Raw genomic sequence first — 22,776 nt, forward strand, 5'->3', positions numbered from 1 at the left:
CCCTGGTCCGGGAAGATCCCACATGCCATGGAGCAACTAAGCCCGTGAGCCCGCGCGCCTAGAGCCTGTGCTCCGCAACAAGAGAAGCCACCGCAATGAGAAGCCCGCGCACCGCAACAAAGAATAGCCCCAGCTCGCCCCAACTAGAGGAAGCCCGCGTGCAGCAACGAAGACCCAACACAGCCAAAAATAAATAAGTAAAATAATTTTGAAAAAAAAAAGTCTTTGTAGGTAGTAGTCTCAAATATTAGCTTCTCATAATCCTCCATAGATGCTTTTCATATAGCAAGGACTCTACAAATGCTTTCTGATTCAACAACTTAGGTAGGTTGTAACTGATCAGAAGGTCAGGCAGCAGAACCATTAATAATAGGAATTATAATTATATTTTCTGATCCAAATAATGGGGTCTGACAGCATGTCAGAATCTATGAAAACTTAGTGACCAGAAAATTCAAGGTATAAGCTCTTTGTATCTACAGAGGAGAATACTTTTGTCTCAGATTTGAAATCCTGTTTCCTAATTTAGTGTATAAAATACTTGACCAAAATACACTGATTAGCCAGAAGTAATGTCTGTATCAAAACTACATTTGACAATGGCTCTTAATATGTGAAAACTCACTTACATATGCCTGACTCATATTAAAAATTTATGATACATTTAAATAAATCTATGAAAATAAATGCAGTAGCTGAATAGATCTGGTCTGTTGATACCAATTAGACAAAATAATTTTTTATTCTTTATCTACAAAATAAACTCATGCTTTTAAAGAATCAGTCTATGTGTAATCATTTTTATTTCTTTATGGCTACTCTACAGTTAATATTAAAGACAATGTCAAGCAATAACAGAGAGGAAGTAGCCCAGACATTCAGCCTTGACCCAGAGAAGTAAGTGTGTTAGTAATTCTGTGTGATTTCAGTGACCTAGCTTTGCACCAAACAAGTTGAAAAAAATTTCAGTTTATTTTCAAAAGTCATATTGCGACACACAAACTGACTTCCCAATTTCTCCAGTTCTGACAGTCATACTAATAAAAATAAGTAATGATAACGATGCTATGGGTAGACCTACCACTTTGTTGGGCCAGGTTAAACGCTGTTACTTGGAATACCTGCCCTTCTGTCAGAACACTTCCTCTTCCTGCATGCAGGTATTAGCATGCTCGAGCGCCATCCTCTTCAGGAGGCCCCTTTGACAACATAAGCCCATGCTGATGATTTCTCTGAATTACAACCGTCAATTTGTCTCTCCCACACCATCTAGCATTTCATGATGCAGGACTCGTGAAGTTCTCTGGCTTTTTTTCTGAATGTACCATAATTCTATTTGCCCCTAAAAATAAGCTCCTGTGGGTCAGTGCCATCTTCTTTTTCCCATGCCTTCACTCATATAGCCTAGTTCTGGAAATACATACACTTACACAGGCCCCTCCATTTTGCTTTTAATGTTAATTAGGATTCTTGTTACTTTTATTTACACAAAAATTACCGAATGATTATCCTCCTTGTTCTTGACCTCAACTGCTTTATCGGTAGGTTCCCCGCAAAAAGGCCTAGTTCACAGACACAAAGTTGAGGCTGACCTTGAAGAAAGAACAGACTATCTTTCAGTGCTAATAATGCACAGGAATAAACTTCCCGACCCAGTTCAAGCAGGTTTTTTGAGTATAATTGTAACAAACTTATGTGACTTTTTAGGTAGTGAGCTCTCCTATTAGCTCCAGTATCACCATTATTTTGAAGGTCATGCTGACCAGAGTAACACTTCTCTGAGTTCAGCCAGAGCTCCCAAGATACTTTAAGAAATCATCCTTTTACAACCAGGAAAGGTCTGGAGGGAGGGGGTCATTTAATCCATTTTACAAATGTGGGATCTAAAGTACAGAAAGGTGAAGTGGCACATAATAGACTCTCAGTACATGTTCACCAAAGTGAAAGTGCTAGGTAAATTGATGAAAAGAGTGAAGATTAAAGGTGCATCATCCCGAACCTTAGTTTAAAAGCACCCTCGTTTAAGGAAGGCTCAAATCAAACTACGAGGCGTACACCTCCACAGCAAATCAAGGAAAGACGTGCTCTCTTGCAAACTTTGGCACAAAAGATCATCTTTTCCTTTTAAAATTGTTTGGCTCCACATTCAGGCCATCTCTTCCACCACAAAACTGAAATAAATGTTTTGTGACTTCAGTAAATGAAAATATTGATACATACTAAAACCTCATTAATATAAAACCTAAACTTTTGGGGAAAGTTGGTTTGAATTATCTGCTGTTTATTAAAGAATTTAATCTCTGGAGAGGCAGAAGTTTGTTTTGTTTTTCTTAAAGTCACAATGTTAGCTTGTGATCCTTCATCCAAATTCTGTGAGTAATTAATGAAACAACTGTGGCAGCATCCTTTAAAGGACTCTTCTCATGTGTTAGAAAGTTACTGACAAGAAACACTTAGAAACTGAATGGATCACTTGGCAGCAGTGTTGCTATTGACCTAAAGGTGGGAATCATTTAAGCATAGTCTCAACTATTCAGAGCCAGCAGCTTCAATTTGTAGGTTGTCCATTCCCTTGGTTTTCTTCTTCCTTGCTGATAGCTTGTGCTAGAAAATAATTTATTGTGTCTCAACAAACTACAGATAAGATGTAATGAAATTCAAATTGGATGATTTTGCTTTAGGTAAGGAGCACTTTCAAAAAGTATTGTGGATTTCATTAAATAAAACAGAAGGCAAGACTTTTTCTTGTTCAATTGTTTATAATGCTATCCCTAATATTATGGGAAAGTACTGGCTAAGTAGTAACCAAAATCAAGCCACACTTCTACAACCATGAAAACTATGATTGTGGCATCTTAGCTGGGTTGTAGTTTGTAGATTGAAGAAATGTATTCATTGACCTAATTTATTTCTTTTTAGTTCTTTGAGATGTTTGTACTGGTTTCCTGTAAGCAGGTCTTAATTAGCAAAGATTTTTAAGTCCCTGTTCCTATCAAGACAGGCAGAAACCAGTCTTGGCAGATAAACTGACTCTAATCTTGGGAACAATTAAGAAAAAAAAAACGTTAAAAGGTCAGATCTATACACTTTGATATATAATGGCAGTATATGCTGATGGAGCAGAGTTTGTGGGTTAAATCACATACCAGTTAAATTCAGTTTGTTTTGAGGGTACAGCTATCACCCCAAATACAGATCAGTAAATGTATCTCAGGAATCAAAAGTATGGGGCTTCCCTAGTGGCGCAGTGGTTAAGAATCCACCTGCCAATGCAGGGGACACGGGTTCGAGCCCTGGTCCGGGACGATCCCACATGCCACGGAGCAGCTAAGCCCATGCGCCACAATACTGAGCCTGCGCTCTAGAGTCCACGTGCCACAACTACTGAGCCCTCATGCCTGGAGCCCGTGCTCCGCAACAAGAGAAGCCACCGCGATGAGAAGCCCGTGCACCGCAACGAAGAGTAGCCCCCACTCTCAGCAACTAGAGAAAGCCCACGCGCAGCAATGAAGACCCAACGCAGCCAAAGATAAATAAATTTTTTTAAAAAACTAAAAAAAAAGTATGAGAGAATGGACTGCTGAATGGAAAAGATGTTAGACGTTTAAAAAATGATTCAGCTTTCTGAAATAGTGTTAGTATTTGCCCTGAAGTTGATCAAAACAGAACTTAACCCTGCATAGGAAAGTGAGGTTTGGCTCTGCTCAAGATCATATCTGATTTCTTAAGCAGTTTCATCAGTGTCAGCTGTGAGATACACTTAACATTAAGTGACAAGGCAGGATTACAGTGCAAGCCCTGGAGTCCAGCCAATTTATCATCCTTGAAGCTATGTGGAATGCTGTGTAACACGATTGAAAATAGATGACAGAAGGCTGTCCAAACAGCTGCTGCATGGTGATCTAAAATGGGGGATCGCAGACCAGGCTGACAGAAGAAATGCTTTAAGGGCACACTGAATCACAGCATGAAATGCTAAAACACAGCTCAGGGCAGCCAGGAAAGAATTGTTTCTGTGAATGCCATAATCAGAAATGAAATGATTTCTTTATAGCAAAGCCACTGAAAAGAACATGGTCCTAAAGCAGTTGCTTGCAAACAGGGACAGAAGGTACAAATAATAGTTGCAATTCAAATCAAAGGACAAGTTAATATACAGACATCATGAAAAGAATTAATTAGATCCTTTCTTTAAAGCAGTTCACCAACCATTAGAAATATCTTTCATTATCAAGGCATCAACAACCTTAACCACTTACCTAAGACAGAATTTTAAATTATGTTAGTTTGGTTTAAAAATAATAAATGTCCAAAGGGCTAATTTTCCAGTGTAGAAATGTTCTTCCCTCCTCTAGTGTAAGACATCATTTTGAACATGTTCAGTGCTTAGATAAATTGTGGACTTAATTTATTAATAGTTTTCTATGACATGAAACTGAAATCTTTTTTTTTATTAGAAATAATGCATTTCACTGATGGGGATATAGACTGTTTGCCTGTTCATGTGCCTTTGAGTAAATCTTATCGGCATAATAATTAGAATAATTTAGTTGAAAAGTTCTATAGCATAAGAGTATATCATCATACTTAAAGAAATGAGGTAAAACTGAGCCAAATAAGGATCCAGAGGAAAGCGTATTTTCAGCTGTAGCCAGGCTGCTAACTTAAAGCAAGTTACATCCCCAAATTTCTTCAAAGTAAGTAACAGAAACTCAGAATGCACTTTTCCGAAGAATAATAACGTTAGGTTCACAGACTGGCCCACAGATGCCGATTTAACACATAAAGTACCTAAAATATACATTTGCATTTAAAAATGAAGATAACCACTGCGAATACATACCAGTAATTAAACAAAACGAAAAGGAAATTGAAGAAATAAGTGGATAAAATAGTCAAATATAAAATGGTCCCTTTGCAGCAAAGCTGTTGAAAAGAAAGTGATTCTAAAACAGTAGCTTGCAAAAAGGGACAGAGGGTACAAATAATGGCTGCGACTAAAATCAAAGGATAATGTGATATAAACAGCAAGAAAAAGATTAGTTCTAATTAGAGCACATACGGAGTTAGTTGAAAACTTTGGAGTCTCTTTTGAAATCTGTATTGGAACAGGGCAGGTATTTTTGAAGTTGTGATTAAGGGAAAATTAGAAGCTTACTTCTTCCTCTGCTCAATTCTTAAAAGCCAGTTGACGTCTTTCTCATTCTATATACTTGTTGGTGATTTCATCTACTTCCCCTTATTTCATGACCATCTGTTTGCCGGACTTCCAAATCTATACTCCTAATTTAGCGCTTTTTTCTTAATTTTGCTACTGTATGTTCAACTGCCTACTGAACATTTCCACATGGATGTTCCACAGATACCTTAAATTCACTATGTCCAAACCCAAAAATGTTACTCTACTTAAAACTCTTCAACTGCTCTTTTTTGCCTTCAGATAAAGTATAAACTCTTTCAGTTGAATTACAACACCCTTTATAATTTACACCTGTTTATCCCAGTCACCTTTTACCTCCTGGCAGGATGAAGGGCTGACCTAGCAATTCAGTGAAAACACACATGCCATTCTTTCTCCTGTCTGGTCCTTTGCACATGCTTTTAAATGTATAAAGAAACTGTAGAAAAACTACACAATAAACTTATAACAGTTATTTGTTTTGAGGGGTATAATTTCCTTGTACTCATAAACCTAAATGCTGCTCAGAGCATGGATTTTAATTATCTACATACAGCGAAGCCCAGGTTGACCTGAGACACGCTGACTGCCAGATACTTCTCCAACAAAGATGAGTTCATTTGGGATTAGCAGAGAGTTGCAATTCACAGTCTGCAACCATAGTGAGCCACGAGCCACGTGCAAAAGTCCCTGGCAAGGAAAGGAAAATACTTTTATAGAGAGGAAAAGGAAGTTGGGAGGGCTGTAATAAACAAAGGGTCTGTGGCTTTTCATTGGCTGAGTCCTTCTCCTTCCTCTTGGGCTTTGCTGTACTTGCAGGGTGTGAGAGCTCCCCCTTCTTGTCTCCTAACTCTAGTTAAGTGGGCTTTCTGTTTGTTTATTTTTTAATTTATTTTTTAATTAATTAATTTCTGCATTGGTTCTTCGTTGCTGCGTGCGGGCTTTCTTTAGTTGCGGTGAGCAGGGGCTACTCTTTGTTGAGATGCGTGGGCTTCTCATTGCACTGGCTTCTCTTGTTGTGGAGCATGGGCTCTAGGCTCGCGGGTTCAGTAGTTGTGGCACACGGGCTTAGATGCTCCATGGCATGTGGGATCTTCCCAGGTCAGGGCTCAAACCCAAGTGCCCTGCATTGACAGGTGGGTTCTTAACCACTGCACCACCAGGGAAGTCCTGTTTATTTATTTTTTATACCCACAAGCAATGCTGTGATTTAAAAAAAAATTATTTCTTTAGGTGCTTAATTTGGTTAGGAGTAGTAAATGTAAAATAATGAATTATGTGTAGTGAATACTGTTTCTTCCAAAATAAAAATTTGGGTTCATTTAAAAATATGAGTATAAACTGTCCTCAAAATGCCATTGATATGCTCACAGTAAAATCAGTTGTTTAGTTTTTTTTAAGTAGTACTTATAAAGAGTAATGTAATTTAAAGTATTTTATTTTGTTACATTTTGTAAACTACAGATAATAAAATTGTTAATCCTAGTGTATTATCAATGATAGGTAAAGTTAAAAATCTCTCAAGTTACAGCAACTGTTTTAAAAAATGGTTTATGGAGGGCTTCCCTGGTGGCGCAGTGGTTGAGAGTCCGCCTGCCGATGCAAGGGACGCGGGTTCATGCCCCGGTCCGGGAAGATCCCACATGCCGCGGAGCGGCTGGGCTCGTGAGCCATGGCCGCTGAGCCTGCGCGTCCGGAGCCTGTGCTCCGCAACGGGAGAGGCCACAACGGTGAGAGGCCCGCTTACCGCAAAAAATAAATAAATGAAAAATAAAAAATGGGTTATGGGGCTTCCCTGGTGACACAGTGGTTAAGAATCCTCCTGCCAATGCAGGGGACGTGGGTTCGAGCCCTGGTCTGGGAAGATCCCACATGCCGCAGAGCAGCTAAGCCCGTGCGCCAGAGCTACTGAGCCTGTGCCCTAGAGCCTGTGAGCCACAACTGCTGAGCCCATATGCCACAACTACTGAAGTCCACGCGCCTAGAGCCCATGCTCCGCAACAAGCGAAGCCACTGCAATGAGAAGCCTGCGCACCGCAACGAAGAGTAGCCCCTGCTCGCCGCAACTAGAGAAAGCCCACACACAGCAACAAAGAGCCAACGCAGCCATAAATAAATAAATAAATAAATTTGCTAAAAGAAAAAAAATGTGTTATGTTACCTCCTACACTGTAGGTGGGAATGTAAATTGATGCAGTCACTGTGGAAAACAGTGTGGAGATTCCTCAGAAAACTAAAAATATGATCCAGCAATCCCACTCCTAGGCATATATCCAGACAAAATTATAATTCAAAAAGAATACATGCACCCCTATGTTCATAGCAGCACTCTTCACATTACCCAAGACATGGGAACAACTTAAATGTCCGTCAACAGAGGAACGGATAAAGGAGATGTGGTACATGTATACAATGTAATATTACTCAGCCATAAAAAAGAATGAAATAATGCCATTTGCAGCAACATGGATGGACCTAGAGATTATCATACTAAGTGAAGTAAGCCAGACAGAGAAAGACAAATACCATATGATATCTATGTGGAATCTAAAATATGACACAAATGAACGTAGCAGAAACGGACTCACAGACATAAAGAACAGACTTGTGGTTGCCAAGGGGGAGGGGGTGGGGAGGGATGGAGTGGGAGTTTGGGGTGAGCAGATGCAAACTATTATATATATAGAATGGATACACAAGAAGGTCCTACTGTATAGCACAGGGAACTGTATTCAGTATACTGTGATAAAAGCATAATGGAAAAGAATATGAAAAAGAATGTATATATATGTGTAACTGAATCACTTTGCTGTACAGCAGAAATTAACACAACCTTGTAAATCAACTATACTTAAGTAAAATAATTTTTTTTTAATGGGTTACATTAGAGTAAATTATCCCCAGGATGGGAAAGGAGTAAGTAGGAGAAGGACTGTGGAGACCTGCCAGCATAACCGTATGAGTCCCTTGTGGTCAGTAGCTGCCCACCTTCACCTTCTCAGTCTGCATCTTCACTCTCCAGGTCACAGTGGCCTTGAAACACAGGGAAACTGGCATCCAAAAAAAAGTGTTACCATAACCAGCAAAGTACCAAAGAAAGCTCCTTTATTTTCATCTAAAAGTAAATCCCGTACCTGAAACAGTACGTGAAACGGGACTTTCTGAATCATGCTCCCAAAGAGAATAAATTGACTGTGAACTGAATTCTCATTGGTAGCAGAAAGTATTAGCAGGCACTTCTAAGTGATACTTGTAAGATGTTGTCTTTTACAAGTAATCTGTCCCTTTCCCTTCCTGACTGATACTCTGTAATTCAGAAGGGCAAGAGGTGCTCTAGGTACCAGCATTTCAGCCAGCAGGATGCTGGCAGGAAGGTCCTGAGGAGCAGTGCAGAGCTTTCCAAGAATGACTAACACACACACACAGACACACACAGACACACACACACACAGACACACACACACACACACACACAGTCACCTTAGAGATTTTTTTGAAAACAAACCTGATCCTATACTTGAAAAAATAACCCCTAACCTACCTTCTTCTGAGACATTTGAGTAAACTAACGATTTATGATCATTTGCCATTTTCTGCTCATGGACAGTGAAGTTTATAGATAATATATTGAGATATTGGATAGCTTTTCTCATTTTGCTAATGGGATATCTTTCTACACATTTCTTTACACACCTAGAAAGAGACCATATCTGATCATCTGATCTGAATCCAGTGTTAGTCTAACGCTGTAATCTTACCGTGAACCTATAAAAGTATGCTGCTAATACAATCTTCAGATTGTTTGAAATGTGGGAAAATAAAAACAAAAGAGATCAACAGGGAGATTATCTCAAGTTCTTCTAGAAAAGAAGCATTAAATAAAATGCCCTTTCCAGTGAAGAGAGCAGGAAGCCTCAAGGCTCCATTCACAGACCCCACCCAAAATCAGAATCCTGTGGGTTCTCGCAATGGGTCACAAAACAGGATGATTGAAAATGAAAATACAGTTGAGCTCAAGCAGTTCCCAACTTCCACACTAGTTATATTTCAAAATTTGATTTATCCACCTTAGTACTTAGACCCTGGAATTCACTTACCCAATTTAATTATTTTGCATACTGTTCTTAAGAGCCCATGACTGTTCATTTAAAAAAAAAAAAATGTAAGCCACAATGTACCTGAAATACAGAACATCATTAGCCAATCCAATTCTGAATCAAAAGAAAGCATACACCAAGGTGTAATAAAAGAACGATATCTACACTGTTTACATGGACTGAGAAACCCCTCAGACCAAAGTCATTGACAGCAGGCATGTAAGCACTTGAACAGAATTGCGCACATGGGGCCTGGAGGGTGAAGTTCAGGGAGGCCAGTGCTCAGGAAGATGTTTGCCTGACTGTGAAGCCTGTGCCTTAAGTATGAGGAGAAGGCATAGGGGCGGGAGCCGTGTTTCCGAGGCGAGGCGAAGGGACTGTCCTCACAGACCGCCCCCTCTTTGTACTGTCATTATCGTGGGTCCTGTTACCACAGACCCAGTTCTGTATCTCCTTCCTAGATTCAGGGGAAGCATGGCAGGGTGTACACTGTGGCACAGGTGGTGGCTGGCAAACAGGCAAGAAGAGGGCAATTCAAATACAGTGTTAAATGCTGAAGGGGATTCCTGTGGCCCTTCCCGTGTCCATTTGCCTGTAGTGACTGAGGTGACTTGAGCCATCGGAGACCCTGTTTACAAAAATTTTAACAAAAGGATGTCTTGGTGGGTTTTTCATAGAATAAAGAGAGAAGTTTAGCAATTTTATGGAGTTTTTTAATTCGTGGCACTCAAATTCTCTTAATAGTTCTCCCCTTGCAATCAAGGTAAAATAATAGCATTAGCTCTGCTATGGTTTTTTTTTTTTTTTAACATCTTTATTGGAGGATAATTGCTTTACAATGGTGTGTTAGTTTCTGCTTTATAACAAAGTGAATCAGTTATACTTATACATACATCTCTTCCCTCTTGCATCTGCCTCCCTCCCAGCCTCCCTATCCCACCCTCCCTATCCCACCCCTCTAGGTGGTCACAAAGCACCGAGCTGATCTCCCTGTGCTCTGTGGCTGCTTCCCCCTAGCTATCTGTTTTACCTTTGGTAGTGTATATATGTCCATGCCACTCTCTCACTTTGTCCCAGCTTACCCTTCCCCCTCCCCGTGTCCTCAAGTACGTTCTCTACGTCTGCATCTTTATTCCCGTCTTGACCCTAGGTTCTTCATGACCATTTTTTTTTTTTAGATTCCATATATATATGTGTTAGCATACGGTATTTGTTTTTCTCTTTCTGACTTACTTCACTCTGTATGACAGACTCTAGGTCCATCCACCCCACTACAAGTAACTCAATTTCATTTCTTTTTATGGCTGAGTAATATTCCATTGTATATATGTGCCACATCTTCTTTATCCATTCATCTGTCGATGGACACTTAGGTTGCTTCCATGTCCTGGCTTTTGTAAATAGAGCTGCAATGCACATTGTGGTACATGACTCTTTTTGAATTATGGTTTTCTCAGGGTATATGCCTGAGATACTGGGATTGCTGGGTCGTATGGTAGTTCTATTTTTAGTTTCTTAAGGAACCTCCATGCTGTTCTCCATAGTGGGTGTATCAATTCACATTCCCACCAACAGTGCAAGAGGGTTCCCTTTCCTCCACACCCTCTCCAGCATTTATTGTTTGTAGATTTTTTGATGATGGCCATTCTGAACGGTGTGAGATGATATCTCATTGTAGTTTTGATTTGCATTTCTCTAATGATTAATGATGTTGAGCATTCTTTCATGTGTTTGTTGGCAATCTGTATATCTTCTTTGGAGAAATGTCTATTTAGGTCTTCTGCCCATTTTTGGATTGGGTTGTTTGTTTTTTTGATATTGAGCTGCCTGAGCTGCTTGTAAATTTTGGAGATCAATCCTTTGTCAGTTGCTTCATTTGCAAATATTTTCTCCCATTCTGAGGGTGCTTTTCATCTTGTTTATGGTTTCCTTGGCTGTGCAAAAGCTCCTAAGTTTCATTAAGTCCCATTTGTTTATTTTTGTTTTTATTTCCATTCCTCTAGGAGGTGGGTCAAAAGGATCTTGCTGTGATTTATGTCATAGAGTGTTCTGCCTATGTTTTCGTCTAAGAGTTTGATAGTGTCTGGCCTTACATGTAGGTCTTTAATCCATTTTGAGCTTATTTTTGTGTATGGTGTTAGGGAGTGTTCTAATTTCATTCTTTTACATGTACCTGTCCAGTTTTCCCAGCACCACTTATTGAAGAGGCTTTTTTCCATTGTATATTCTTGCCTCCTTTATCAAAGATAAGGTGACCATATATGTGTGGGTTTATTTCTGGGCTTTCTATCCTGTTCCATTGATCTATATTTCTGTTTTTGTGCCAGTACCATACTGTCTTGATTACTGTAGCTTTGTAGTGTAGTTTGAAGTCAGGGAGCCTGATTCCTCCAGCTCCGTTTTTCTTTCTCAAGATTGTTTTCGCTATTCAGGGTCTTTTGTTTTTCCATAGAAATTGTGAAATTTTTTGTTCTAGTTCTGTGAAAAATGCCAGTGGTAGTTTCATAGGGATTGCATTGAATCTGTAGATTGCTTTGGGTAGTAGAGTCATTTTTACAATGTTGATTCTTCCAATCCAAGAACATGGTATATCTCTCCATCTATTTGTATCATCTTTAATTTCTTTCATCAGTGTCTTATAATTTTCTGCACACAGGTCTTTTGTCTCCTTAGGTAGGTTTATTCCTAGGTATTTTATTCTTTTTGTTGCAATCGTAAATGGGAGAGTTTTCTTAATTTCTCTTTCAGATTTTTCATCATTAGTGTATAGGAATGCCAGAGATTTCTCTGCATTAATTTTGTATCCTGCTACTTTACCAAATTCCTTGATTAGCTCTAGTAGTTTTCTGGTAGCTTCTTTAGGATTCTCTATGTATAGTATCATGTCATCTGCAAACACTGACAGCTTTACTTCTTCTTTTCCGATTTGGATTCCTTTTATTTCTTTTTCTTCTCTGATTGCTGTGGCTAAAACTTCCAAAACTATGTTGAATAATAGTGGTGAGAGTGGGCAACCTTGTCTTGTTCCTGATCTTAGTGGAAATGCTTTCAATTTTTCACCATTGAGGACGATGTTGGCTGTGGGTTTGTCATATATGGCCTTTTATTATGTTGAGGTAAGTTCCGTCTATACCTACTTTCTGGAGGGTTTTTATCATAAATGGGTGTTGAATTTTGTCGAAAGCTTTCTCTGCATCTATTGAGATGATCATATGGTTTTTCTCCTTCAGTTTGTTAATATGGTGTATCACGTTGATTGATTTGCGTATATTGAAGAATACTTGCATTCCTTGATCCCCACTTGATCCCCACTTGATCATTGTGTATGATCCTTTTAATGTGTTGTTGGATTCTGTTTGCTGGTATTTTATTGAGGATTTTTGCATCTATGTTCATCAGTGATATTGGCTTGTAGTTTTCTTTCCTTGTGACATGTTTGTCTGGTTTTGGTATCAGGGTGATGGTGGCCTCGTAGAATGAGTTTGGGAGTGTTCCTCCCTCCGCTATATTTTGGAAGAGTTTGAGAAGGATAGGTGTTAGCTCTTCTCTAAATGTTTGGTAGAATTCGCCTGTGAAGCCATCTGGTCTTGGGCTTTTATTTGTTGGAAGATGTTTAATCACATTTTCAGTTTCAGTGCTTGTGATTGGTCAGTTCGTATTTTCTACTTCTTCTGGTTCAGTCTCGGAAGGTTGTGCATTTCGAAGAATGTGTCCATTTCTTCCAGGTTGTCCATTTTTGCTGGGAGTTAATTTATTGTCAAGCGACACTACCTGGCGGGGATTCTGACTCATTCCCTCCCTCAGCAGGCCCCGCTATGCGCGGTTACTTTGAGTTTGTCTAACAGACGATATTCACTTCGGCCCCTGGTCTCTGCACATTTTCCTTCTACTTGCACCTAGCCTGCCTTTACCCCTCTCAGATTTTCAGCGGAAATCTCACCTCCTCAGAGAGGTGTATTTAGTTGTCTCCTGTCTCTCCCATTAGCTGAGTGAGTCAGGAGGGTAGGAACCATGTCCATTTTGTGTACCCCTCTATACCCAGGGTTTAGCACCATGCCTGAAATGTAGTTAGAACTCAGTCGGTACACAGTCTTGAAGAAACATCGGGGAATCTCTGTGTAATGTTTCTTCCGGTGTGAAGAGCTACTTCATAATTTACATTTAAAAATCTCCAGTGCTTAACGATTCTACAGGCATTCAATTTCTTGATGAAACAGTATCAATATACTTTTTAGAAAAACTTTTAATTCTATATTGGAATATAGTTGATTAACAATATTGTGTTAGTTTCCGGTATACAGCAAAGGGATTTTGAAAGGGAGCCCTTCTCCTGAAGATATAAATACAAATATAGCAGCACTAATTTTAAGGAAACACTTCAGTATCTGACAAGTCTATAGACCACAGCAGAGTTTGCACAAATGTTAGCAAATCACTGCTTCTAAAAATGTAATAACGGGAGTCAGAGATTTGTCAAACAAGATTAGTATTAATGTTATTCTTCTCAAGTAGAATATAGGTCTGTCAAGACAAATAATATTTTAAGTTAAAATATCATCAAATATCCACCTTTGTTTTGTGCGGTTTCCACAACTTTAGCCGGTTGTGTCTATACTAATTTTCTTACTGAATTTTTTAATCAACACGCTTTTAAAAATCTTAAGTAAATACATTTATTACACATGAACAAAAAAATTGAGAGCTGCCTGCAACATTTTGCTGCTGACAGCTGACATATTTTGAGAAACATGAGCTTGACTTGCTGGTCCCTGCAGAAGATAGGGTTTGGTTACATGGCATACATGCTATTAAGGTTGCCAGGGACAGAACACACCTCATATTCAGCTTAAGTTGTAGAGTATAATCAATACCACAGTAGAATTAGAATTATTCAGATGGGGGACACATAGCTTTGAAATTTAAAGAAAAATAATTTTTTTACAAAATTCCTGTATACACTAATGAAAGTAAGATGTGTATAATTTTAAAGTAAACTGTGGTATTCTTTTACTCCTCATTTGTGGTTAGCTTTGAGTATATTCTGCTTACTGACTAAATTTCCTTTTTAGATAGGTATATAAACATCATGTGCCTGAGCTCACTTTGTGTTCTTATTTTAAGAAACTTGTGCGGTTCCTGTTCTGCTTTTAAATACCTCTCAGCTGTAGCCATAAATCTCACATTATAGCAGATTAAGAAAATATCATGGGGGAATAACTAACTTTACGACACCAAAAATAGGTGTTGGGAGTTGGTAATGACTACTGTGTCCTCATTAGCATAAATGTAGTTATATATATGTAGTTGTTTCTAGGTACACATACAAGAGATAGGTAAAAGTTGTTGAAAACTTGAAATTTCGTATATCGCTATTAAGATGAAAAAAACATAATATTTATTAAGCTATTTATTAAGCTCTAATTATATACCAGGCACTATGCTAAACACTTTATCTGTTATTTCATTTAATTGTCTCAAAAACCAGAAGGGAGATAAGGAACTGAGATAAGGAACGGCCAGTAAGTTGGGCAGGTGAAATTGACATACACCTGTTGTATTCCAGAGCCCGAGCTCTGTACACTTTCAATTTCAGATTCTAAAAACCATCTTTCACCAAGTCCTTCCAGTATTCCGCAAGGATTACTGGCAAGGATCTAATAGATAAATTGACTACTGACTGATCTAGTAGATGCGGATCTAATAGATAAACTGACCACTGCTGACTGATCTAGTAGATGTGGAAAACATCCTCCTGGTTTCTTTCACATCAAGGCTTTTGCACATCCTTCAAACTCTGGTCTCCTAAAGGTAGAAATAATATTGACCTCACTGTGAAAATAATCAGGCAACAGTTAGTACCATAAACTCTCACTAATGATTACCTAGAATTACACGATAGCGAGCAAAGTCACATAGTAACATACTTTGGATGCCGGCTGAAGCATACATCCACAGCTACTGGTGCTTCCGGTGTGCTTGCCAAGTGAAACGATGTTATCATTCCAGGAACATGGGCACCCAGGCCTAGCTGATGGAGTGCAGTGCAAATCACATCAAGGTCAGGGGTTTGATTTCCTTATAGGCTAGTTAGCTGCCCACCGTCAGAGACAGAGCATGGGCTCAGTGCCAGCCGGTTGCATGGTATGTTTGGGTGGATATAGTAATTAGAGAAAAGCATGACTAACATCCACATCTAGGAGAGATGCCTGAGACTGAAGCTAATAAGAATCCACATAAAATGTCTAAAATAGACTGGCTACAGGAAAGTTTTTCAGAGCATCACAATCTGTCTTGTGATGTAAAGGACAAGTATCTCAATACATATTGTTAGGAAATTCCAATGGAAGAAATCTACAAATGTGGGTGTTATGACAGAGGACATGCACAATACATACATTCATTTAATTTATATAAGTTCTTTTTATATAAATACTTTATATTAAAATACTGTAAGTAAGTTACTTTTGGATTATATATTCCTTATTGTATCATGTTTTACTAAGCATTATATATATTTTACTGAATATTATTTTAAGAAACCCACTTATACTCTAACTTGTAGGCTGTTTATGGAATTTTTAAGAGTACTCTGACTATACATAATTTTTGCCTTATGCATTAACTTTAGAATCAACCTACAAGTAAGCGGTGACTCTAGAGCACAAAAGTAGAGAGATAGATGTTGTAATAACAACCAGAGTAAGAAGGGGCTTTTCGTGGATCTGGATATGTTATAATTTAAAAACATTTGCAGACTGTCTGAAACATATCCAAGAGCAAAGATGCCCTAATTATAGACATATGGTCACGGTTCTTTATACAAAAACATGCAGAGAAAAGGGAAAGGTAATTTATTAACCAATAATGGCTTGAGAGACATGTATTACTTTAAAATGCATCCACCAAAAATCCATTTGCAGTATAATTTGGCTTCCTAACTTTCAGAGTCTACGTAGCAGAAAGAAGGAGGCTTCCTCTCTACATTGAACCACTGCAGGTCACTCAGGCAGTAACTGTCATCTGACTTGTGAGTGTCCTTGTCCAAGACCTCGCCACCAGGTTATGAACCTGTTAAAAGACCAAGTGCTTTTCACCTCTGTATTCACTGTGGTGCCTCAGCTGAGAGTAGCGGGAACTCAGAAACATCAGATGAATTTTTCTGGTTCTTGGATCAGGTCGCTTTCTCATGGCAAATTAAAAAGTGATTTACTCGTCTGTAAATCAATCTCTTGTGAGTTTGGTTAACACAAATTAATTTCCCAGAGTTTGATTCCCTTGGGTGAAGTGATAAAATTAGATTTCAGTGGAATGTACATAGAGCAGGAGGGTACAGGGGACAAAGTTTCTAATAAATTCCTGTAAATGAACGGTATGTTTCTCCAGTGCATATCAATGGGATTTCATGATAAGCTAACCCTCTTTCTGTGCCACATCCTCTGATGTTTTTTCCCATTTCATGATGTTCAAATAGGAATAAGGGTATAGATTTCTTTCTATTTTTGCCCTTTATTTTTATAGAAAGACATAACTCTCCACTTCTTGAATGGTTTTAAAGGTATATAAATATATTAAAGGAAGAAAATATAATCTCTTTATAGAATCTAGAGGTTTAAACAATTAGAACGATAAACGGACAAACATAATAATTTTATTTAGCAATCCCTAAAGGCAAGAGGCAGCAAATTCCATCTTGAAAGTCCCAGCAAATCTGTGATCAGTATCCTGTGGGTGTAGTTAGCAGTCTGGTGTTTTGAGAAGGAAAATAATGGTTTTTAACTGGCTCATTTCTGAGTTACATCCTGAAAGGAGAGGAATGAACTTAGAGCCAATATTAACAGGTGGTAATTAAATTATGGGTTCTGCATGCTTAATGTCCTAGACTAAGGCAAGATGAGACAACTGAGGCCATTAACTTTAATAATTGGAATCGGTATCTCTCTTAAGTAGTATTTTATAGCACATTAACAATGGCTGATTAGTATTAAATCAGAAAACAAACTGTTTTCTTACTAAAGCATGTTTTACTAATGCAGATTCATACCTATACATTTAAATGTGCAGTATAATTTATAGGAGGCAATGTCTTTTACAAAGGTAAAAAGAAAGATAAATGTAAAACGTTTGTCAAATTTTAAAGTCAGTATCTCTTGACGGTCCATGATTGGCTACCTTTAATTATAAAGAACTGGGAACAAGAAAAATTTAAACATTTAATTTTATTATTAAAGCTGAAAAATTCCCAGTTGAAATGTTTATTCTTTTATGAAGATTTTATGCCATCTGACTTAATGTTTTAAATACTAGGTGGTTATTCCACATTAATTATATAGCAGTGCTGTAGGCATCATGTACAAATTACATCGTAGTAATGACAGTCCTCTTTCCAAAGGGTTTTTTGTTTTGTTTTTAAGAACATTTAATGAACATTTGCATTTGTAATACTTTCAAACATAACTATTACCACATTGATTTTGAAATACTTAATGTCATTTGCTTATATTTTGGGTTTTTGTTAAACAATCCCAACCTCCCCTGAGAGGTCCATTTTGTTGTGACTCGAGTGAACATATAATTTATCTGCCAAACTTTTGGGGAGTGAAAGGGGATGCTGTTATTAAAAATAAATATGCCAGGACAACAGGTGTAAACCAGGATATATATCACCCAGTGCAGTAGTAGACTATTACAATATTATAGTAGAATAGTCTCTGAATTATTATACTCCCTATTCACCAAACGCATCTGTGGAGAAATGCTTTCAGGATCCCTGCTTGGGATAACTGGAATGCATGTTTCCCTGAGATCTGGGTCTCCCGCACCTCCAAGTCACTGGACGTGTTTTTGTTGTTGTTTTCACTTTGGTGCCTGGTGCCCAGCACATGAAGATGAAACGAGTGGAAGCTCAGGCCCCAGACTAGGATAGGAATGTGCTGGAATTATGCAAAGGGTGGGGGTGGGGGGTCGGAAATGAAGGGAATTGCAGGCTGAACACAGGGAAGCTGGGCTCTCCTTCCTGTTTAAACTCCAAGGGAGAGTCTCTTATGGGATTGCCAGAATTTGAGCCATTTCCGCCAATCTGGTGTTTTACTCAGTACCCGCTCAGAGAAAGACAACAGCCATTCATAAGATACTACCGATAAGGGATTAATATCCGACACATACAAACAGCTCACACAGCTCAACGTCAGAAAAACAAACAATCTGATTAACAAATAGGCAGAAGAACTTAATAGACATTTTTCCAAAGAAGAAATGCAGATGGCCAACAGGCCATATGAAAAGATGCTCTACATCCTTAATCACCAGGGAGATGCAAATCAAAGCCACAAGGAGATATCACCTCACAGCTGTCAGAATGACTATTGTCAAAAAGAACACAAATAAGTGTTGGTGAGATTGTGGAGAAAAAAGAACCCTTGTGCACTGTTGGTGGGAATGTAAATTGGTGCAGCCACTGTGGAGAACAGTAGTGAGGTTCCTCAAAAAACTAAAAATAGAACTACCTTATGACCCAGTAATTCCACTCCTGGGTATATATCCAAAACAAAACAAAAACAAAAACACTAATTCAGAAAGAGACATGCACCCCCATTGTTCATAGCAGCACTATTTACAATAGGCAAGATATAGAAGCAAACCTAAATGTCCATCAATAGATGAATGGAAGAAGATGTGGTATATATGTACAATGGAATTATTACTCAGCCATAGAAAAGAATGAAATAATGCCATTTGCAGCAACGTGGATGGACCTAGAGATTATCATACTAAGTGAAGTAAGTCAGAAAGACAAATACTGTGTGATATCACTTATATGTGGGATCTAAAAAATACCACAAACTAGTGAATACAATAAAAAAGAAGCAGACTTACAGATAACAGAGAACAAACCAGTGATTACCAGCAGGGGGAGAAAGAAGTGGGAAGGGGTAATATAGCAGTGGGGAGTAAGAGGTACAAATTATTAGATATAAAATAAGCTACAAGGATATATACAACACAGGGAATATAACCAATATTTTATAATAACTGTAAAGGGAGCATAACCTTTAAAAATTGTGAACACTATATTGTACAGCAGTAACTCACATAATATTGTACATCAACTATACTTTAGTAAAAATAAATAAATTAAGTTAAAAGAAAAAAGAGAGACCATTCGTAAGAGTGGTGAATGTTTAAGTTCACCAGGATTCTGGAGAGGGGGAAGGGACGGATCTGGGGTTTCAGCACCGCCCTCTTCAGTTCACCTGTTCTCTCCCATTCTGCTGCTGGAGACTGTGTTTTGAATCAGAAGGGGTCAACATTGATAGGATTGAAGGGACAAGGAAAGGGGGCAGGTCAGGCAAGAGGGGAAGGAGAGGGAATTGGGAGAACAGTAGGCCCCAGGCACAACAGGTTCTAGAATTTTAAAGTGGGGGAGAGAGAGGAAGTGCTTCGGCTGCAAAGCCTGTGTGCATGGCGAGCTGCAGGTAGGACAGTCACAGAGATGCCCCTCTGTCTGCACATATAACCTATAATTAATCTATACCTGTCTGAGTCATATGTATTTTAGACAGGTCTGTAATCTTCTCAGAAAAATAACAGCATGAGTAGACTTGCTCAGTTTTTCTCTTGTTCCAGTGATTTCACAGCAATACCTCTTTGCTCCCAGAAAGAAAGAAAGGTCTTGTAGCTCCACATCATCTTTAAATGTGCTTTTATTGTGTGCTTACCTGCACTACGGTCGTTCAGTGTACAGACCCCATGGTGCGTGTACGATCTTTAAAATGGGGGAAACCATGTAAGGAAGTTAAATTAGGAAAAAAAGAAAAAAATCAAAACAGAGTACAAATAGCAAGGTTAAATTGAGTGCTGTTAACCCCCTGCCGGCACCAACTAATAGTGCAGAAGCAACAGTGGGAATCTGAAACAGAGGTTAGTGTTGGGAAATTTCAGCTCGTGACAGTTATAAATGAAATATATTGGCTAGTTTTTCTTCCTAGGGTATCCCTTTAAAGAAGAGTTCAAAGATGATACTCAGTGTATATCCAGTAGAAATAATAAAAACTAAAATAATATCTTAGTCTGAAGTACCCATTAGAATTCAGGTGAGTTTTCCCCCGCCTTTAAAAAAGTAAGATGTAACTTACATAGAGCAAAATGTGTAAACGTTAAGTTTTATTTATACATCATACAGCTCAGTGACTTTTAAGATAGGAATAAACCCATGTCATCAGCAATCAGATCAAAGTTCTGAACATTATCACCATGCCAGAAAGTTCTCTCATGCCTCTCAAAACCATGTCTGTTATTATTCAGAAGTTTGATTCTCTAGTTATTCTCAATTCGCCTCCAGTTCTATGGGAACGACCATATCAGTTTCACAGTCACAGGCTTGTTGCCTGTAGTTGCAACAAGCAATTGCCTTCTCTCCGCAGTGTGTTTCCAGAACACTTCTCTTCTGCTGTTGGCCTTATTCTCTCATATCCAGTTAAATGGAAAACAGCTCTTATTTTATGGATAAGTAGGTAATTCAATATCAGTGACGTAGTTGCCTTAGCAGAAAACTTGCTACTTTGAGAATATGGGTAATTGAGAAAATCTGAGAACAAATCAGTGACATTGAATGACAAGTATAAAATATCCATAATACTGTATGTAGTAGGGTATAGGTATTTAACATCTTAAAACACCGTTCATTAAAAATATGTTCACAACTGGTTGTAGATTTCATCACATAGAAAAAGTGCTAGCCACACTCTAATTTAATAACTAGTACATCTTTTGAAAACTTAAAATTTTATAAGCAATAGCCACATTGATTCTTCTTCTCTGCTTTCACTTCTCCTCTCTTCCCTGTTTATGAGAGAGTTGCACTCAGGAAGTGTTTGTTTGCCTGCGCCTCTTCCTCCTGGCATCTTCCACTGGAGGTGTTCTTTGGTTGTCTTCACCTCTTTTTCTTCCCATTTCCAGAACTCAGCAACATCTTTTCTCTCTATATTCAAATGAATCCAGTAGTTCCACCTCCACCACTGGTGGAGCTTAGGATTTCTTCATCCTACAACCCCGGTCCTTAAATATCAAAATGCCGTTCTCACAGCTCCTTGTTTTCTCACCATATCACAGAGCACACCTATCCATTCTTCCTTTCACACCCTTCCTATGAAAATATAGTACCCATTTATGTAGAAGGCTTTTAACTATCATGAATTTGGTTCTATCCTATTTCCTGGAATACTTTCTATAGAAAGGCTACATATAAAAAACCAGGGCATTCTGTGCCTAGATTGCCGTGTGGGGTTTACTTTGTTTTAAATTTAGTCAGTGCTTTTTTAATCATCTCAGTGAACACTATTGTCTATAGGCAATCCATTTCCACATTTTGTGTGTTGATGATTAGCTGCTGGGTAGTAGGGCCAGGTGCCCACTGCCCTCAGGGGGAGCACAGCCTCACTGGAGTGAGTGCCACAGGAAAGGCCTTGACAGCGATTCAGGACAGGGACAAACTTAGGACAAAGACAGGAAAGGAAATCTGGCAGGAAAGTAATATAGAACTGAGAAAAGACAAAAAGTTGTACAAAGAATGCAGACAGGTTAAGAGAAAAAATTAACGATGCAGGGTCATTAGGTTCACTGAAACAAAGCAAAAGCAGAGCAAAACAAACCCTGCTTTTTGAAAACTACAAACAGAGCTACCATACGATCCAGCAATCCCACTCCTGGGCACACATCCAGACAAAACTGTAATTCAAAAAGACACATGCGCCCCTCTGTTCACAGCAGCACCATTCACAATAGGCAAGACATGGAAGCAACCTAAGTGTCCATCAGCAGAGGGACGGATGAAGAAGATGTGGCACATGTATACAACGGAATATTACCTAGCCATAAAAAGAATGAAATAATGCCATCTGCAGCAACACGGATGGACTTACAGATGATCACACTAAGTGAAGTAAGTCAGACAGAGACAAATACTATACGATATCACTTATATGTAGAATCTAAAATAGGACACAAATGAACCTATCTATGAAACTGAAACTGAATCACGGACATAGAGAACAGATGTGGTTGCCAGGGGTGGGGGTTGGGGGAGGGATGGAGTGGGAGGTTGGGATTAGCAGATGCAAACTATTATGTAAAGAATGGATAAACAACAAGGTCGTACTGTATAGCACAGGGAACTATATTCAATATCCTGTGATAAACCATAGTGAAAAGAATATGAAAAAGAATGTGTATATATATATATATATATGTCTAATTGAATCACTTTGCTGTAGAGCAGAAATTAACACAACATTGTAAATCAAGTATACTTCAATAAAAAATTTTAAAAATTAAAAGTAAAAAAACCCCTGCTTTTGGTTAAAAAAAAAAAGATGGGGAAACAAAACATGGAAGAGAGCAGAAACGTGTTCTGGGGACTGAGCTGATAGAGCTTTTGAGAAATTTTCACAGGTTTAAAACAGTAATTAACAATGGAAAGAGCTTGTATTTTCCACTTGAGGCTAC

General features: G+C 38.5%; 1 protein-coding gene across 1 annotated transcript in view; it reads left to right on the forward strand.

The window, feature by feature from the left end:
- The window catches only part of LOC309962612 (ubiquitin-conjugating enzyme E2 E2), a 354,003-nt gene that overhangs the window by 98,528 nt on the left and 232,699 nt on the right, over positions 1-22,776 (forward strand). The window lies entirely within an intron of this gene.

Source organism: Leucopleurus acutus (genome assembly GCF_964270905.1).
Source record: "Leucopleurus acutus genome assembly, chromosome: 5".
Lineage (NCBI taxonomy): Eukaryota > Metazoa > Chordata > Mammalia > Artiodactyla > Delphinidae > Leucopleurus > Leucopleurus acutus.